Consider the following 11,191-nt stretch of genomic DNA (forward strand, 5'->3'; position numbering starts at 1 on the left):
CAATAACGATGTTCTATATATAAACCTCCCTCCAATAACGATGTTTCTATATATAAACCTCCCCAATAACGATGTTCTATATATAAACCTCCCCAATAACGATGTTCTATATATAAACCTCCCCAATAACGATGTTCTATATATAAACCTCCCCAATAACGATGTTCTATATATAAACCTCCCCAATAACGATGTTCTATATATAAACCTCCCCAATAAAGATGTTCTATATATAAACCTCCCCAATAACGATGTTTCTATATATAAACCTCCCCAATAACGATGTTCTATATATAAAAACCTCCCCAATAAAGATGTTCTATATATAAACCTCCCCAATAACGATGTTCTATATGTAAACCTCCCCAATAACGATGTTCTATATATAAACCTCCCAATAAAGATGTTCTATATATAAACCTCCCCAATAACTGATGTTTCTATATATAAACCTCACCAATAACGATGTTCTATATATAAACCTCCCCAATAACGATTTTCTATATTTGAACCTCCCCAATTAACGTATGTTCTATATCTCAAAAATACGTGAACCTTTTCCAGGTAAACGATGTTTCTAAATATGAATTATCTCCAATAAACAGTTAAATTTTATGAACGATTTGTGTTCATCGACGCTCCGTTCTTCAATTATCAATGCTGATGTCCTGTAAAACTCCCAATTCGTAAAATTGTTATATAATTAAAACTTGCAACATACCTGAGTTTCTATATATAACCTGGAGTTTTATGTCCCAAACTGATATTTCCCAATACCCTATCCTAAACTCACCGTGTATATCGACGCCCCATAAACTATGTTCTATTTTTGTATAACGGATGTTCTATTATAAAGTCCCTATAATGGATATATATATAAAACTCCCCAATATGATGGTTTCTTTATATTAAACTCCAAGAAAGTGTTTATAAATAACTCCCTTAAAACGATGTTCTTTTATATAACTCCAATGCGATTTGGAAGAATGGGCAAACCTCAATAACGATATTTTTACGAAACCTATCTCCGATTTTCATATATAAACCTCACAATAGTTATTCTAGTGCGTCATTAAATGCCCAATAAAACTAATGCCTTCCCCTATAACATGTCTATATATGAAAACCGTAGCCCGAACCCTTATTACAAACGTATACTCTCGTAACCCCCTATATAATTTTAATCTTGGGCTGGAATCTCCCCAATAATGATGTTCTCTTATAAAACCTCCCCAATAAACGATGTTCAATATATAAACCTCCCCAATAACGATATTCGTATAGTTTTATACCTCCCCAATAACGCCTTGATATATTGGGGCTCACAATAACGATGTCATGGAAACCTCCCCTATAACGATGTTCTATTATAAACCTGCCCAATAACGATTTTTTATTTATAAACCTTTTTTTCTATATATAAAACCTCCCCAATAAGGTATGTTTTATATATGTGAAATCCTCCCCAATAAGGAGTTCTATATTATACCTCCCCAATAACGATTGTTCTATATATTTCCCAAATATATGATGTTCCATGCAATAAACCTCATAACGACATATATAAACATCCCCAATAAAGTTGTTCTATATGTACTCCACTGCCCCCAATTACGATATTCTATATATAAACAACTCCCACGATGTTTATATATACTTCCGAACCCCCCTATAAAGATTTCACATATTTGTAAACCTGGCCCCGTATAACGATGTTCTATATGTGAACCTTTCCAGTAACGATGTTCAGCCATATCAAATCTCCAATCCATGTTTTTTATATGAAAACGATTGTAGTTTCGCGCTCCGTTCATCAATTCTCAATGCTGTCCTGTATCACAATTCGTAAATTGTTAAATTACTTGCAACATACCCTGAGTGGAGTTTATGTAAGTGATAATTCCCCCTTCCACTCACCGTGGAATCGAGCCCAATATGTTGTAATCGTGCCCCTAACCACCAACTATCATGAAATAGAAAGCACTGGTTTACGACATTATAACTCAAAAACAAAGACTTGGGCAGATTGGGACGGTCTTTGACAAAGCGAAAGAAAAGGATATGGTAACAACGTGTGGGGTTGATGTGAAGTTTCCTTTGGTTGGGCAAATTGCCAAGTTTGTCAGTTCGTATACTCATAGATAAATAAGAAAAATCGTCTAAAATTTTTCTGTTTAGTTTTTTGTTCTGTTTATGCGATTTGGAAGAAAGGGCATCAGTTATGTTTTAAACGGTTATCTCCTATTTTCAGCTCACGTAAAGTACATCACATAGTATTAGTCTTAAGGCGCGTCATTAATATGCTGTTTCAATCGGTCAAGCCTTCCGCCATGTCAATTCACATTCCGAAAACAACGTTAGCATCCACAATCTGCACTATCAACCGAAACTTTTATACAAGTATACTCTCGAAACCTGGCGTATAATTTTATTCTTGAGCTGCGAATCTTGCCTGTTGTTTGTTTATTTTTGTTGCTCGTTAGAATTACAGAAACACCCAGGCGGAACACACAGCACATTCCTTTGGTATACATGTTATAGTTTTCACGTTTGACACGCCTTGATATTTTCGGGGCTCCAAACAAATATCATGAATGTCGGAGCTTCGCCGTAAGGGCGTTGGTATCCTTACCTCCATCACCCATTAACACTCTTTTCTGCGGATTTTATTTACTGATTGTTGTTGAATTTAAATGTTATCGTTGATTATTGTTTGTGTGTCTGTTGTTGTTGTTGTTGTATAGACATTATTGTTTACGCTTGTCGCTGTGGCTGCTGTAGTGTTGCTGTTTTTGCAGCAGGTGGTTTAACAATATATTTGTTGTTGTTATGGTCACTGGTAATTGGTTGATATAATGTTGCTGATGCTGTTGTTTTGGTGGCGAATGTAGTTGTTACAGATATCGGTTATCGATCAATGGTAATTTTTGAGACTACAAGTGATAGTATGGATGGTTTTCATTTCATTTCATTTTATTGACAAAAATAGTCAAAAGGCCTTAATAATCATTTTCTTGTCTGAGTGTCAAGTTCAAAGAGCGACAATTGCAAAATCAGTAAAGTATTGCTTTCAATTTCGATCCTGACATATCGACAAAATACAAAACATATATGTAAGATATGACGTAGACCACGTAGGCCATATTTGACTGTTTCTAAGTTCAAGGCATTAGTGCTCCGATTGGAATTTGCCTTCTTTTCAGTGTTATACTTATGTTCTTCGATATAATAGGCGTACTGATTATAAATACGATGGTATGATTTGTTGTGATTATTTCTGTTGCTGACTGAATTTGTTGACAATTGTTGTTGTTGTCATCGACGTTGCCGTTGTCATTGTTATCGATGATGATGGTGGCTGCTGCCTAAAAAAGCACTGGATGGCAGTGGTTTCGATTGAGTTTGCTTGGCATATCCGCCTTATTTGATGGCCAGAGTCCTATAGGACGTGCCATGTTTAGGAAAGTGGAGGAAACCGGGGTACCGGCGAAAAAGTCTCCGTCCAAGCGGCATGGATTGGACGGTAGTTTTTCTTGTCTACCATGTCGTAAAATGTTAGTTTTCTATTATTATAATGCTGATGGATACCCCTATTTCTTAATTGAGAATGTTATTGATGATTTAGATAATAGGTTTATATGACTGGGGTTATATCTTAGTTGGTGGTTACCACTGCTAATGGTACAGTTTGGTATTATTGCTAGTCGTAGACTGTAGGACTTGGAATTCAGCTGATATCGATATAGGTTTGACATAATATGCTATGTTATTTGTTTTTCCACGAAGTTTCGCTATTAGGTTTTTTTCAAGGTCACAGGGTCCAAAACACCTCAAAACCTTTTCATCGACTTCTTCTAAGTTTCTGTGAAAAGTCTAGCGACCTGGCTCCGAATTCTCGAAACAAAAAGCAGAGACTAAAGTCCAATCCAATAACAATTTCTAGTTCCATTTTGCATTTATGAAAATAGAGATGTTCCTGGACCCATATTTACTAAGAATATTGAATACAAAAATGCAAACAAAAACCTTACAATGAGGGATGATTTTACGGGGAGCGGCTAACGATAAAAGTATCAATGAAAAACAAAGATGAACGGCCCTTCTCGAGATAACCCCTCATTTTTTTTGACGGATGTTGGGCTTTAACGAAAAAACTTTGATCAGACAGTGATATAGCATGCTCTGTGTGTTTGGGCTACCTTGATTCACGCGCCGCAAAGGTGAAGGTCACACACACTGAAAACGAACGGCATGCGCAATCTCGTAGAAAAAAAGATTGCAGCCACATGCCACAACGTTGTTCACACACTTTTTGTGTTTTTTAAGACTTGTTCAATAACAGCATTACCGCCTGATACAAATTTAGTTGAAAATAAAACAATGGGATTAATGAATCATTAAAAGGTGTGCACATGGAGATTTGGCAATCTTATGCATTGAGATATAATGTTTTGCAAGACTACCAATAGACATTTTTAAAGTTATGGCAAAATTTTGGAAAATGATTTCATTCATTAGAAGACTTTTTAGAATTTGTAAAGATAGAAACGTCTGAGATAATACTAGCCAGGAGAAGTTTCACAACGGATCCTTTATAATACAGTTGAATAGCTGTAACCTTCAACTTGCATTCAATGAAAAAAAGTTGATATATCCTTGGCCTGTGGATGTTAAAGATAAAATTCAGAGGAAAAGATCTCATACTTAATGACCTGACCCATGTTTGGTTAGGTCCGACAGCTGTTGAATGATACAGAAGGGTGTGTACAGTCTCTATCTTTCGATAATTCTTATACTCCAAGCACATTGGCGTATCGGGTATAAAAACACATTGCCGAACTGTCTTGTCTGTGCCTGCTTAGGACATAAGAACAGCGTGCCTAGGAAAAAGGCCGCTTAAGCACTTGTTAATTAGGCAAAAACTCATTAAAATTATTCTGTTTATGATGCCGTATAAATGGAATTATATGTTAATAATTTAATTTTTATTTGTTTTCTTACTATATACCGACTCTCTGTTTTTGACAGGTCCTTTTTCTTTATATTACTATGAAGAAAAATCCGAGATTGGCGCGAAAACCCGACGTAATCTATGACGTCACAAATAGAGGCTCTCGACGTTGCGTATTGTTTTAGACAAAAAAAATAATCCATTGGAAAATCAGTAGAAATCTTCCGTTTAAACTTATTTCATGTGATCAAGTAGTCTGAAAAAAATAATTTCAAGCATTGATGTAAACTATTTTTTAACTTAATAGGGTTATGAAATAAATTTTCTTTGCAATATTTTGCGAGATATCCGTACAGGATTCACACAGTTTGCAAACAAAATTTCTTTCATAACCCTATGCAGTTAAAATAATAACATTCAATGGCTTAAAATATTGCTAACCAATTTAAATGACTTTGTACTGGGGATGCTTGCTAGCTAATTAAATTGTCTGTTATAATGCTTGTTAATGTTTAAGTGCCTATCGTTGATGCTTACAAAATGATTTGTTTGGTTTTAAACTTTTCATGCAAGTCATTATAAACTTATCCGTTAATTTGGCTTACCTAATTGAATCTTGTTAGCTTCTTTTTCTGGTGTGTACCAATAGAATGGCGATTCATTGAAAAAGGAACTTGACATCCAGGGATTGAAGGAACAGGGTCCAATGGGGGAAATAATGCGAATTACTGTAGGAAATACAATGCATCCATATATTTATGGGTATTATAAACCTGATGAGAAAAACCCTATGGCCCTTTTATATAGGGCATCATGTTTAAGCACTCACAGTGTTTTTAAATTGCTACGTTATGTACATGTATTTTTCAGAAATAATTATTTGAGACATATTTACACCTGACTACATTTGTAGGAACTAGTCTAGTGTCATTGGAAAGACATGTATCGGTCATTAAGTGGGACATGCTTGAGGCGGAATATTCTGATGGTGTTTAGTTTTGTTTAAATAGTGTGTAAACTGAAGTTGTTGAAGTTTCAGCTATGTGTTTCAGTGGCAACTTTTTGCGTACCTATCGTTAGCTATATCGTTTAATTTCCCATTATACAAGTCACCAGCTGTTAGTCTGTAGGAATCATTTGTTTGATTTAAACATCAATTTTCCAGTTTACTAATTTTTAAAATGATGCGATTAGTGACGGTTCTTTTATTTAATAAATTATGAACGTCCTATCAACTGCCAGGGTCATGCAATGGACGGTACCATGTTTTGGTTCGGTGGAGGAAAGCCGAGTAGGTACGGAAAAACACCGGTCATTTACTGGCAACTGCCCCACATCGGATTTCGAACCGGTCATCCAGAGGTGGGAGGGGCCGCGGTGGCCGACGTGGTTAAGATCGTCCCGAACATATTACCAAAGCCCTCCACCTCTGGGGTGGCGGGTTCGAATCCCATGTTGGGGAAGTTGCCAGGTTAATGGACCGCTGGCTGGTGGTTATTCTCCGTGTACTCCGGCATTTCCTCCACAACAAACCTGGCAACGTCCTTACATGAACTGGGCTGTTAATTAGGACGAAAAAAATTAAAACACAACCCAGAGGTGGAGGGCTTGTGGTTAATATGTCGGGACATCTTCAACCACTTGGTCACCGCGGCTCTTACTGTTGTTCTAAGATTATCAATAGGCCTACAATCAAGAGATTTTTTTTTTTTTGTATCGGGGATTTTGATTGATAGGGAAACGAGGATTCAATACACAGTGAATCTATAAACGTGAACTTCTGCCAAAAAGTAAAGGGATAAACTATTACAAGTTACCAAGTATTCCTACAAAATGGAAATATATTCATGCGCAACCCCACACAAATGAGATTAGGAAGTATTTGAGAAGATATTTTTTTTTATCCTGCTGCATTTTCTTGTCTTTATCGAGGAATAGGTATATCAATTCATCATTTCAACGGCAGACTGATTCAGTCAGGCAGCGGGGTGCGTAGAAATTCAAAAGTGAGTTTTGGAGGTTTTTACACTCTCTCTCCACGCGACGCATCGAAGGACGGCATGCACTCGTCTCATGCGAGCGGGTTGCTGAGCGACTATGTGGAATCTTAACTTTACAATAGCTTTCGTAGACTTTCATTGGAATATCTCTCTGGTGTTTTATGCTTTTTTAATGTTCTGGACAAAAATCCCAGTGAATTCCTAAGTCTATCTGTCTCATCTCAGATATATTCCGGACACATATCATACCTTACGAAGAAATGGTATATTCATCCATCGCACCCTTTCGTTCACGACAATATGTAGTATGTTTATTAACTTTGCTTACTACAATAAATATGATTTTTTTTTAATGATATTTATAAGGGCACGGAGATTAACCATGGAAAAGGTGCGTGACTTTTGAGGTAATTTGCGACCAAAATATAGCATTTAGTTAACTATACGAGAAAAAGACACACGAGGTGATGTATAATTCTAAGACTATAACATTGTCGTCCCGGATTTTTCTACCTTTGATGGCTTGCGTTAAGGTTAAGATGTAGTAAATTACGATTTTAATGTTCGGTCGGAATTAAAACAATTAAACAGCCAAACTTTTTGTGTAGGTACATGTTTCTTTTAGATGATCTTTCCGTATACTTGATATTTATGTTGCAAAAAAGGCTGATCCCCACCCCTCCAAAAAAAAAAAAAAATCAGCAACAACAAAAAAAAAACCACCAAAAAAACCCAAAAGACAATGAAAACGTCAAACATTTAGATTTACCTTATACATGTATCTTTTTTGTATATCTAAATTCCGGTGATGATTTTAAGAATTTAGGCTAATAAGAATCTGAAAAAATATCAAAACTGTTAAAACCATTAATAACAATGGCGGTAAAAGTCTTATATTTCACTGAGCCTAAAAGAACAGACTATAAATCTAACGCCGCAACTTGTGCATGTGGGAATGAAACTGGCACACCATGTGCGTTGATGCGCTAATATAAACAAATTATGCAGGAACATGTTTTTAGGGCAAATCGAACAAGCGATGAATAGTACAGTAGTAAGGCAAAATCAATTGATCAGGAAAAATATAAAGGGGATCAGACAGGGTTTTTTCTTCTTCCATTTGTTTTTTATTGATAATGTTTTGTAATGATTTTAAAAAATGAACTGATCATTTTATGACTGATTACCATGAACATGTTAGGCATAGACTAAGGCAAGGTCGTAAGATTTTTGAAAAACGAACTATGATTTTATGTATTATGTTAGGATATTTGTTACACGATCAGTTAGAAAATGCTTTTCTATGTGACGTTTCTATGATAGTCTGTACGTATCAGACAAGTTATAACCAGACAGCACAAGGTATGCTAACTACAACTTACATACATGTACACATATATAGATTAACCGCTTAATTTGCTCGATGAAACGAGCTTTATTTTTTGTATTATTAGATTTGGATTGAATGTAAAGTATTTGAGACTTTCTGACCATTTGAACTTCGAAAAAAAATAATAAATAATAAAACGTAAAATTTTTACATCTGTGACTTTTAGTTTACATATCACCCCAATACCAGCCATCTCGCAATAAACATGTCGTCTCTAGTCTGCTTCGGAAGAAAGTGCAGAAAAGTGTAAACCGGTGCATTTCACGGGGTTATATTGTTTTCTATACAGTGTAGCCAAACAAGCCAGGCCTTTATAGTCATAACATTTATTGGTGTTGGGCTTGTTTCTTTACTGCCAATATCATGGTCGTATTATTTATCTCCTCTGATCAAAACGTACAAGATATACGTGCTTTTAATTACCAATTAAGTAATTTGATTAATACAGTTAAAAACGCACAATATCAGTGAAAAACGGCAATGCATTTCTCCGTCTTTCGTTTGGTGGTTTGATGTGTGTCGGTATTTTACGCTACACAAGAGTTGGTACCATGCAGAATGAAAACACGTTTTCACTTTGCGGTTTTTAAATACAGAATAAATTGGATGTTTGAAGCAGATGGCAGTTCGTGTTTACTCTCATTTTACTCATTTTAGGAAAACCCATCGCAACGAAAGTACGGAATCTGTATACACTCTAAGAGTCTTTTCCAAAAGCTATTAATATGTATGGTTTAATTTAGTGTCGAACGTGCGTTTTTAAAATGTCGGAGCACTAATTCTAACACAACAGTTTTATGCAGGTTTTAAAGTTAAAAAGACATTCCTCTTGGGGCCGGTTTATTTGGAACGTCAACTACTTTATAGTTTACCAAACTTTCAAGAGATTTTCCGTCTCCGAATGTTCTTTTATCTGTATTCTGACATATTAAGATGTTTCCATTTTTTATGACATGCGTATTTATATTTATGATAAAAGGATAAATTTGTTTATAATAGACACGTGGTTCAAGCGAAATTAATGTGAAACGTGATTTAGTGTTGTCGTTGTAAAATATGTATGATACAATCTAACCATTACTGTATAATTTTCTGTTAGGAAAAGAAATAAATTTTTTTCATGGGTCAATACCATCTCTTTTGGAATGTTCCACGTAAACATAAGACAAATTTTAAATGCACCACAACTTGTGGGTTTTTAGACAGATACATATTTTGGAAATGCTTTAAATCCTTTTAGATATAAATACAAAATACAATTGTAATTGCTCAGGACTTGATCTTAAAGTCTGGCTATACCATAAATTGTATTGGTGAAAGGGATTATGTATAGAATACATGCACAATATTCAATTCGCAAAAAGAACGACGCCTTTTTGGCGTGTTACATTTCTTAATAAATATCACCTCTTATTATAACCCCTTATTTTGTAACACACGCCCGCGATACAAATGTTGCTTGTATATTTTTCACACATCCCAAACTTTTTAATTAGAAAATGTTTACTAATTCTGTATAACAAATGCCTGTTCGTTCTGACAAATGTGGTCGGAAATTACAGGATACCGGTAAAAAGTCTCAGTGGTCCGATAAAGCAGGTTTCACGGAAGATTAGCCTAGAATGATAGACCAACATGATGCCTATTGCAATAATTGATTATGATGTTGCTTCCTGCCACTTTTCTGAACACAAATAATTTATGTATAACCAATACATATATGTACCCATTACCAAAAGCGCTTCAAGCGCACCAGTAAATTTAGATCATAACCTGCAACCCGCCTGTGGCTATTATTTACCGTACACTTCAGCTTCAGCTAAGTATATGTGCTGTGATTAACGTTACATTAATTGTCTTGCGATTTGGTGTACCGAACCCACAACAGCATTCTTGATATTCTCAAAGAACGATTTCTTTCAAAATAGTGTAATTTTCGGCAATCCTCGATACTGTGGATACACCCGTAAGTAGCGTAACGTTAAAAAATGACGACGCAAGAAATCGAGGTTGGCCAAACAATACAATATTTTGATAAGAAATAGTTTTCTTGGTTTTTTATTTTTTATTGTTATATAATGTGCTACTACAGTTCGGTGCATCGACGCCAAATATATTAAGTTCAGTGAAATGCTAGTTATAAAGATTTCACTCTTTACCTTAAGCGGGCACTGTACGGTATCGGTACTTTAACATTGTACTAGTATTTGATATTTTGGTTTCAACACACTGAGGCTTGTGCTTCGAGTTTATCAAACGTTTAACACATGCCTTTTGTGAAACATGCCAAAGTTAACGCATGTTAAAAACTGAAAATAAAAAAAAACCCATTTAACTCTGATATCGAGTTAACATTCTCTTTAGTATAACATTAAATTAAGCAGAATCGTTAAAAATTACAGATTGTTTATTCGATTAAAATGGTTATTAAACAATATTTTTAATAGATAATTTTATAGTTTATATCGAAGGCCTCTTAAATTTAACAGGTGGGGTGTGTGTATTTCGATGATTAGGCATGTGCTATTTCATCTCCATGATGGCAAATCATGTGGGTCTTATTTCACTAGCACCGTCGGTCTTTAACGCATACCAGATCTGTTTCGGACTTTGGAATGCAGGCTGCTGATACTTTAATGATAAATATTAATAGATTTTCCTGTCTTGGGGCCTCACCATTGTATATATTCGGGAGGATAAGTACAGCATCACAGATTAATTGGGATATCATTAGTCTCCGGATCCACGACTCCATCGCCAGGTTTCAGTTTAGGTTTGTACATCTGGGTCAAACGGAAGCTCGCACCTTGGGGTTCCATGAATGGATAGATTATTTTATTATTTAGAATT

This window comes from Argopecten irradians, chromosome 14, assembly GCF_041381155.1.
Source record: "Argopecten irradians isolate NY chromosome 14, Ai_NY, whole genome shotgun sequence".
Taxonomy (NCBI): domain Eukaryota; kingdom Metazoa; phylum Mollusca; class Bivalvia; order Pectinida; family Pectinidae; genus Argopecten; species Argopecten irradians.